Here is a 10610-nt window from a genome sequence, read left to right as displayed (position 1 = left end):
GGTTAACTCTGTGTCATACTTTACTATTAGCCCTCCACATGACATTTAATTTTCTTTTCAGAAAATTATTTAAAAAAACAACAACTGGGTTCTCAGAATGGTAAACAAGCAAAGGCTTAAGTTTTAAGACCCCACTTGCATTATTACATGACAAGAGAGTTAGCCTGTCCTTCATTGGCTTGTGCCCTAGCAGTGACTTCTCCTCCTTGGTGACGTAGGTTGTCTTTGGTATTTTCTTACAAAAAAGGCCTGTCTCATCACAGTTGAACACTTGTTCGGGAATAAAACCCTCAGCTTCTACATAGTCCTTAAATTCCCTGACAAATTTATCAGCAGCATCTTTGTTAGAATGAGCACCCTCCCCATGTCTCACGAAGCTATATATGTCACTTCTCTTCCAATATTTTTCAAAACACTCCTACTAGCCTTAAAGACATCACTTGGATCAGCACTCCTTCCAGAAGTATTTTTCAGGAGGTCAGCATAAAACTGCTTTGCTTTCTCACAAATGATGGTCTCAAAAATGCTATCACCAGTTAACTGTTTTTCGTTTACCCAAATCAACAACACTTTTTACACCTCTTCCATTGTTTGTGATCTTTGTTTCATAAGCACTGTCACTCCTTTTGCAACATCACCTCCTTTATTTTTCAGTATGGTGCAGACTGTAGACTTTGCCATTCCAAACTGTGCAGCAAGGTCAGACAAGCAAACACCACTCTCATACTTCGTTACAAGATCTTTTTTCTCCTTTATTGTGGCTCTTACAACGTTTCTTTTTGGTTTGCCGCTTTCATTATCCTTCTTTGACTTCATGATGACTTATTTAATCAGAATATTTAAAAAAAAACAAAAAACGTTCACAACAGATTTTAGTGGGGGTGTGGACTGAGCGACATGTGTGAGCAAAATGTTTTGGGCAAACTTGGCATGGGCCGAAAATGGTCGAAGGGTCGTTCAGCTCATCAGTCGGGCTATTTCAGGGGTTCAGGCTAAACAACTTTGTTCGGGAACCGAGTTTATGTTCGACAACCGAGACATTATTTTCTCAAACAATATGTTTGAAAACCAAATAGTTCAGGAAGGGAGTCATTTAAGAAGATACCACTGTATTTGACTTTATTTTATATGCCATTATTCCATATTTTAAGTAAGTTATGGATTCCACGTGAACAAAATTCCTTGAATTTGGATTCTAAAAACAATCTTAAGTCAGTTTTGAGTTCCTTGTTTTTACAAACCTTTCTTCATCTTAGTAATGCTGTGAGGATCTTAAAACATGATAATCAGATGGAGCAGTATCTAGTGAATAGGATCGATGAGGCACAACTTCCCATTTTAAGGCCTGAAGTTTTTCTTGGGTTATTTATGAAGTGTGTAGGATTCAAAACACAATCTTAAGTCATGAAAAAACATTAGTCTTCTATATTGATTAATGCAGTTCTTTTCCTTACCAGTGCTTGGTGTTAGCACTCCAACTGATGACAATATCTTTCAGCTGTGATTTGGATCAAAAATTTTGTGATAAACTGCACTTCCCAGATCTCACCAAACACAAGGCAAAACTTTTTTTTTGGATATCAGCCATTCTTCGGTGTTGGTACAGGTGTGTAACAGAGATTCAACAATTGTCTCTTACGTTGAGTATGCTCATAACAAAAAAAAAAACACTTCTCGTTGCCACTAACAATTCTTTCCAGAATTGGTTCATGAGCATTTCTTGTTGTCAAAGATTAACAAATAGTGACTCTCTCAACATGTTAATTATCCGAAACCTAGTGTCCAAGTTTTGAAACTTTTCCAATTTCGTAGATGTAGGTAATGATTGTTACATGGAGCTGTTGAGCCATTTCTCACATAGTCAACTTTGGATTGCTTCAAATATTAAAATATTGACATTGGGAAAAGGCATAAATTTGCAAGTTCTTTTCCTCAAACCGAATGATAACTTTTTGCATAAAAACGTTATTTACTTTCCTACCTAATATTCTCTGTGATAATTCTTTGTATCATTAAAGTTTTGTGCTCTGGTAGTCATCACTATGGTCACAATTTTTGTGTTTGCAGCATCCCTAATGTGTTTCTTTAAATATTTGTTATACACGCACACTCGTATATAATTGATTTGAAAAATTGATATTTCACATTCTGTATTTTATTCCATACAACAACTTTATTTCTTTATTTTAATTTTTACTGCACTTCTTATTCTCACCCCTCAGTGTGGACTCCTGTACGTGGTGAAGAGAACTCCCAGGGAAGGTTCTGTTCTTTCAGATTACCTCTTCTGGGATCTAAACATCCACCCACGTGTTTACCGTGTGTGGTGAACCGTGAAGGGGAGGATAGGATCCTGTTGGTTGGGGTCCAACCATAACACACCACTTTGACCTTGAATTCCTATAGACAGGAGCCTTGGGGTGGCCCCCCTTGGATCAATCAGCTGGTCCACTTGGGCTATGGTCAACCAGGTACCAGTGTTGAAAGTTCTTAACAGGTGTTGTGGACTTTGTGTCTGATGCAGGTGTTTGGGTGTAGTGCTCATAAAACCCTGTCATTGCTGCAGTGTCCTTGCTTGACATTGTAGTGTGTCTCCTTATAGGGCTCTATGGTGGGTGGGATCAGAGGGCACCAAAAGTTTCTTTTCTCTTATGGATCCTCCAAACAAACATTTAAATAAAATAGTGAAAAAACAGTCAATAGGAAAACAATCACGTCTTGAAGATTCTGATCAGCAATGTTCAACATCTGTACCACCAGTTGTACCTCATTTTATTATCCTACATTCTCTTTCAGAGAAACCTTGAGGGCAAATGCCCTCCTTTTTTATTCAGAAGGGACTGTAGGGACTTGCTAGCTCTCCAAAGTCAGAAAAGAAGCTTTGATCTGGAGACATATCAGTGGAAACATCCAACAGTTATTGTTGAGAGGGATTTGAAGAACATCCCCGAGTCAGAGATTTTAGCTGGGTTCTCAACTCGAGTTTCTGCAGTGAGGCGTATCTCCACTCACAAAGATGGAGTTACAATACCGAACAATATCCTCATTCTGACATTTACATCACCACCTGCACCTGTCACCATCAAGGCAGGTTATCTAAATTGCAGGGAATGGCCGTACATTCCAAACCCTCTCCGATGTTTCCAGTGTCAGAGGTTCAGTCACTTAAAGACGTCACATCATAGTTGCCTGACATATGCTACTCTACACACCCTTCAAGGCCGTTGCCATCCGTGTTTCCTTGGGTCGTACTATCACTGTTTGTAAATGGCATCCAGTGTAAAGATGTCGTTTAAATTGATATATTTACATTTTTACTCTTCATTTTAAACTATAATATGTAAATATAACAATATGAACCAGTATTGGGCAAGAATGCCCTATGAAACAGGTATTCATTTTTTTCTGGGCTGCCATAACAAGTAGAGACGTGCATGTCATTTGTAAAATTTTTATGCTTTACTAAAATAAATGATGTCAAAAAATGTAACTTATACAAGCTTGGATGCTATTGGTGAGCTTTTCAGAAAATTTTTGATGAAAAATGTGGATGTAGGAGAACATATTTTAATTGATGAAGCATTAGTTCTATGGAAAGGATGACTAGGCTTTTGCCAATTCATAAAAACTAAATGTACAAGGCATCAAATTATTTGTCATGTGCAACAGTGAAAACAATTGGTGTGAATACAGCTTAAGGGCGTACTACAGAGAATACCCAACAATCAATATTCTTTACTTCATGTTGAAGGAGTAAATAAGCTTACATCTAGTGAAAAATAAATAACTGTCCATTTATTAGAATCTGTTCTTGATCAAGGGTGTCATGTAACTGTAGTCAACTGGTATACAAGTACTTGATTGGCACATTTTTTGAAAACTCAAAATATAATGAGGATGACTACTATTCACACTAATAGAGAAATCCCAAAAGAGCTCGCTAATGAGCATCTGGAGAGTCATGACACAGCTTTCGTTCGTAATGACAATGCTCTGATAGTAAAATGGGAAGACAGAAGAGCAGTATATGTGATAACCACAAAATATTCAGCTAATTTTGTTGAAAAGGATAAAACTTACTTTGGGGGGGGGACGAGACAATTTTACAAAAAAACTATGCTATATAGAAAAGTTTAATGAAAACATGGGAGCAGTTGATAAAGCAGAACAGTTGCTGAAGCTTTATGAGCCAAGTCATAAACCCCATGCATGGTTTAAGAAGCTAGACCTACACTTGCTGACATGTATGCTGCTAAATAGTTTTCATGTTTACAAAATACTGCAAAAAAAATTTACTTTCAAGAGGTATGTCATAATGGTCACACAGCAACTGGTAGAAATGCATAATTCAGATGGAATTGCCACTAAAAGAAATTTGTTGCTATCAATCCTCATGTAGGTTGCAAGCAATAGCCTGGAAAAAAACTGTCCATGCTTTAGTTTCTATTCCACCCTTGCCTGGTGGTTGAAATATGCATCCAAAAAAGTGATGCAGAGTGTGATATCCAAAATGGAAGGAAACAAGAAAGTGTTGTAATGAATGCTCTGAAAACCAGGTCAATGCAGTTCAGACACTTTGAAATATGGCATAATAAATAGGATTCTTCCATTTACGTGAGTATTATAATTCAATAAAGTTATATACTAATATACTCGCATATTTTTCAAGAACATATTATATAAGTAATACACTCATAAAAACAAAGTGTATAAAAATTAATTATTTTATTGATAGGTGGGTAAAAATCATTTTACGCTACATGTGGCAATTTTCACAATTTGTACAGAAAGGGTTATTAACAAATTGTTAGAGTGCAACAAGGACCCAAATTATGAATATATTTTCTATAACATGTTCAATAAATGCAAAGAGTTAGATTGCAATATGAATTTCAAATTTAATTTCTTGTATCTCATGTCCATTTCACTGCAGGCACAAAGATTTAAGGTTGTTGTTTTGAATTAAGCACAAAGCTACTCAATGAGCTATCTGTCCTCTGCCCACCATGGGTATCGAAACATGGTTTTTAGCGTTGTAAGTCCACAGACATACCGCTGAGCCACTGGGGGGGCAAGATTTAAGGGAAGGTGGAACATCAGCATGATAGCTGATTATTGCTGAAAATTGAAATAAAATAGCCAGAAGCAACATATAAAAGAAAGACCACATCCCATAGTTTTGAGACTAAAAGATGTACACTTCACTAAAAAAATCAGGAAGAATGAGAATGCATATTCATTGTAAATAATATTCATTTTTTTCTGTCAAATAAGTTTTTACAAATCAGGAAGAAGAAAAAACCCTTATTTAGATCAAATTATTATTTTGTTTATGATAATGGATAAAAATACAAACAAACTAAAAAAAAGAATATTATTTTTAAAACCAGTGGAGCTGAATTATGGGAAATTGAATATTAAATCCAAAACAACTTTAATTATTACCATTTTTTATAATATCAAACATCCAACTGAGAAAACTAATGTTATATTTGTTTGTTTACTGCTAAGTACAAATCTGCAGGACAAACTATTTGTAATATGGTAGTTACTGCTTCATAAGTTGTCGTCTTTTTTATTTTACTTCAAGCTTGTTCAGTTTTCACATTTCAAACATCTGGAGTTTGATTCATACTTCCACCAAACTTGTTGGCCCTGTCTCTGTTATGGCAATTTCTCAGTGCTACTGTTTTTGAACTGCTGATCAGAGAGAAGGCAACTGTTTGTTAGCACCCACCACCATTTGATTTTATTTCTAGAACAATGTACCAATTAATTAATTGATTAAAATACCACTAACTGCTCAGCTATAGTGGTCAGTTTGAATATATTAGTTTACTTAGAAAGGTTGGCAGTGATTTCTTTTGCTAATTATATTTATATTCACTAACTTAATACATATGTCAGCAGCAGAAAGTATACAAGACTTTACAAATCTACCTATTAGAAATTTTATCATTTAACTGCCAAAAACCAGACATAGGCCTGTCGATTGATACAAAACTAGAAGTGGTTACAGAACAGTTGGAAATGACTTACAGAATCACCTTTTAGCCAGAATTATGAGTTAACAAACAACTTTTTGAACCATTTACATTTGGACTCACTCAGTTTTGGTTTTAACACCTAAATATTAGTCCATAAGAACCAATATTCAAAAGCCTTGTACTTTTCTGAATTTGACAAAGAAAAAAATCCCACTTTACATTTGGGTCACACCTCTTGATTTATATCATTTGGGTGATACTGTGCCTTACTGACTATACTATAACTGAAATGATGTGTATTTATACAATGGCTGATTAACATAGAAATATCCTCTGAATTTGTAAACACATTAGTAAGATTAGATACCAATAAACACAGAATGGAAGTAGCTAGATACTACATATCTATTATTTTTTTTGATAACACAGGTGGAAGGGGGGGAGGGTTAAGATGAGGATCATACCACTGGTAAGTGAACTACCAACCACAACCTAGTCTCTTGAGAATAATATTAAAAAAAATCATAAAATTGGACAAATTTAAAAAGCATGACAAAATACACCTTGACATGAGTACTGCCAAATGAGAAGTGATAATTTGGCAAAATTCAATAGGAGTGTCACATGTGTCTAGAGTGTGTGTCACACTACTTTTTGTTTGCTAGAGGGATGTTGCATGATGATTTACAGGGGAGATGCATATGAATCAGTTGATTATAAGGTAAATGCTCAAGACGTGTTGCATATGAAAAAAACATTTCTGTATGGGGAGCAACATTTGAGAGGGTATAATGTATTTTGACATAATTTTAAAATAATATTGATTTACTACTGATTCACATGTATGTTTCTACAAATATCTTGTACAACATCCATTTTGAATATTCTTTACTTGATAACACTGTGTTATCAACCCTTCTGTTTCATTAAATTTTAATATCACCAGAGGAAGTGTGTTCAGGCTATTTATCATTTTTTGTGGTATAAATTTTTATTCTCCATTTTTCTTTAATACTAGACCACAGTAAGACGTAACAGGGTCATTCAGTACAGTGGTTACAAATCTACATTATCACGAATAAAATACAATATTAGGCCTAGATGAGTAATAACAAAATATTATACAGATAGATCAAAGACTAGTTTATCCCAAGTACAGTTCAAGAAAAGACTTAGTTGAATAACAGGATTATTCTATACAGAGATCTTAGTTTACACTATCACAAGTACAGTTCAACATTAGGCACAGTTGAATGGAAAAAGGATCATTTAATACAGTGATCTAAGACTATATTATCACAAGTACAATTTAATATTAGGTTAAGAAAAGTGACACATGATCATTCAATTTGAGGTGTTATAGTTTAAAAGTCAGATATAACTTTTCAATCAGTAGGGGAAAAAATATATAGAAAGCTAGTACATCAGAAATATATGATAATATTTTAAAATGTAAGATTTTTCACAGAAAACTTACTGTTCATTATTTTAACCCAAACCACATAACATTAAATACTCAAAACAAATCAAACTCACTTTAAACTATAAATCTTACAATTCAAGAGAGCAACACTCATTTGGAAATTGTTAACTTTCATGTAATCTAAAACCTACAGTGTTGAATTTGTTCACAAGTAAAAAGTAAGTTGAAGTTAATACCTACATCAATGTGCCCTCTATCTTATATTGATAGTGTTCATAAACACCTCTGCACAATACTGACATTTTTTCGAGACAGACCCAATCCACAGTCCCTCCCTTAGACATGAATGTCTGCATAGACTGTGGACATACTAAAAGAAATATATAATACTAACAACATAGTGAGGAACTGCACCACAGCCACAACAGGCATGTTACACACTCAGAAACTAAACTGTGCAGTGGATGTGGAACTTGAAATGATATGTTATAATCACTGGCCAAGCCCCAACCACATATCCAAGGTATCACTGTTCAGGGTTGGAATCACAGGATCATGGTTCCTAAATCCCATGTTGGTGGATAGGGCATTTGGATCATAATATATATATGTGTGTGTGAGACAGGATGGATCCAAACCCATAGCTACAGAGTGATGCATCTGGAATCATAAGAAGTAAATAAATAACACCAATGTGGACAAGCCCTTTCCTCAAACTGAAGAAGTCCAAAAGCAAAACCACAGATTTGGAATAACATGACACTGCATGCAATATTTAACCTGAGGAAACAGAACTTATCCAACCTGAAATTACAGACACTCATCCTCTCTCCCTAGCCAAGTGGGCAGCATAAATTCCATTTGTCCCTGGAATTACTGGAAAGATATGGAACAAACTGTGATGAACCAAAAACACAGAATGGGACTACTCTGCATCCACAATTATGAAGTGACAATGAACAATGTACTGAACCAACATTAATCAAGAAGAAAGACCACACCAAACCCAACTGGATAGTTGAGTGTCGAAACTGAAATACTCTTACGAGTAAGCTCCTGTTTAAGCTGGTGCTGCTCCTACCAAAATCTGGAAAAAAAAAAAAACACTCAAAATCCTGAGTAGAAAGGTTTCTAACTGGGGCAGGGGTAGTGCACATTAGAGAAGTCCTGAAAACAATGCTCTAGAATCAGCAAAGTAAGTGAACCAAATTTCCTAAATTTCTAAAAGCAAACTGACCCTGATTTATTCAATCCACTGATCAGCAGAGATGGGGAAGAACCCCTTATGCTTTATTCATTATATTTTCTGAGTGGTAATCCAGCATAGTAGAGTATTACCACTCAGTCTGTCTCTGTGTGGTTGTATGTGACACCATATTTCCACAGAGCCTGTAACAACCTAGATAAAGTATACTGTGTCAGTAGTTGCTAGAGTGAATTTGGTTTGATAAAAGCACACTTGATTGGGCAACACTCACCAAAAAGTAGAATTTTGAAATTAAAAAAAAAGAGAGAAGATTAGTAATGCAAATACTCACCTTTCAGTATAACCTAGCAGATGAGGTTAACATAGATGTAGGGGTAGTAAAAAAACCCTCAAAGAAAGATAATGCCAGATTATGTAAATAATGTGAGATAAAAGTATTGGGGAAGGTTCACACACAAGCTCAGAATGTCCTCCAGTGAGCAATTCAACTGGGCCACGATGAACATAGAAATGTGATGAATCTGATAAGTTGAGACTTGTAGAATTTTCCTTGCCTTCAGAGAGAGCCCATAAAAATCAATATGGATCAATTCTACCACTCATCCCATTGAGGTAACCAGAGGTAAGCCCTGGGAAACTAAAGAGACACAAATAAAAAGCCATTGTCCAGCACCACTAAAACCTTTAGTTTAGGCAACCTAACACCTCAAGGCCTTCATTAGACATAAGAAACAATGGGGACCCAATCATTTATATGTGTGAAAATAAAGAGGTCAGATGAATCAGTGAAAAGTATTTATCCCTTTCCCTGGCTGCCAGTGGTAAGGTAAGAAGGACCTATCTGGGTACAGAAGGACATGGGTAGAATGAAAAAGTGTCCTCTGTAAGTGTAATGCAAATAACTCTGACTGGTGATGTCCACAGGCCAGAAGCAACATAAAATAAACCCTAAGGGAAAAGTGGTACATGGTATATGAGATAAGGGTTGATTAGGCCAATCTCGTGCAATCAACAGAATACGACAAGAGATTGAAGAAATCATTGCTAGGAAGCTGGGTAACAGATTAATCAGTGGGTAGGTGTATAAGCACAATCCAGTCCAGTTATGACTGAATAGAACTATTGTCAATGCCTAAGGGTGGGTTACTAGAGACCAAAAGGCTGGTAGTTGAGTGTTCCAAAGAAAATGAGAAGTTTTAGCTCTGATAATAAATTCTATCTTTTTTGCTTTAGAGAAATAGTATCTGACTGTGCTGTGATGCTGCTACTAGTAGCAAGATGTCCATGTAATGGTGTGTGCACAGGCCCAGGGGATGGGGTTAATTAAAAAAGATTTGTAAACTTTAATAGTCAATAGCAAGAAAAAAATGAAAATGGTTAATCATTTTATTTTTTATTTTTATGTATATTTATAAAAGTAACTAAAGTGTAAAAATAAGTATCCTTTTAGTTTAGTTTAGGCAAAATAAGTAATAATAATATTTTTTCATGAGCAAGCAACTCACGAGTAAATTTAATTTATTAATGTAACGTGAGCTGCATGTTTCCCAGGTGATTAACATCTTATAATGGTGGGATAATGGTTTAATTATAAGTAGATTTATTCTGCTATGAGCTTAAAACTTCTTGGGATAAAAGAATGTAGGTTTATGTTACAATTTGAAGTCATTCTGGAAAGAAAAGATGGGTGCTTTTTTGGTTGTTTTTTTCTGGTGTTTACGAGATAGCTAATATTGACTGATTCCATTTTGAGATAGGGTAAAGAAAATAACATGAACTATAAACTGTAAACATATGGAACCAGTGTGAGTTTAAAGGGCTGAGAGATGACCTGCAGCACCAAACCCTTGTGCACAAAACATAGATAGTAGCAGGATGACTTCACCATGGAAATGTGTAGATAGGCATTAGCAACATTAAACATGGTCAACAACATTCCCAACAAAAAAACACCAATATAGAATCAGGAATGACTCCACCGTGAACTGTGGAA

The 10610-nt window shown here is 35.4% G+C and overlaps 1 protein-coding gene across 8 annotated transcripts in view; it reads right to left on the bottom strand.

Annotated features, from left to right (window-relative positions):
- Window positions 1–4740: 4740 nt before the first annotated feature.
- Window positions 4741–10610, bottom strand: part of LOC143242176 (serine/threonine-protein kinase atr-like) — a 38564-nt gene continuing 32694 nt past the window's right edge. For 6 of the 8 annotated variants that reach the window (XM_076485516.1, XM_076485515.1, XM_076485519.1 and 3 more), the window contains one exon: window positions 4741–5700. The gene's annotated coding sequence lies outside the window, so the exon portion shown is untranslated. The remainder of the gene's footprint in view (window positions 5701–10610) is intronic. The other 2 variants (XM_076485518.1, XM_076485513.1) reach the window with 1 other exon arrangement.

Source organism: Tachypleus tridentatus, unplaced genomic scaffold (genome assembly GCF_004210375.1).
Source record: "Tachypleus tridentatus isolate NWPU-2018 unplaced genomic scaffold, ASM421037v1 Hic_cluster_2, whole genome shotgun sequence".
Classification (NCBI taxonomy): domain Eukaryota; kingdom Metazoa; phylum Arthropoda; class Merostomata; order Xiphosura; family Limulidae; genus Tachypleus; species Tachypleus tridentatus.
The sequence above is the reverse complement of the archived record's forward strand: the minus strand, read 5'-3'. Positions and strand labels throughout refer to the sequence as shown.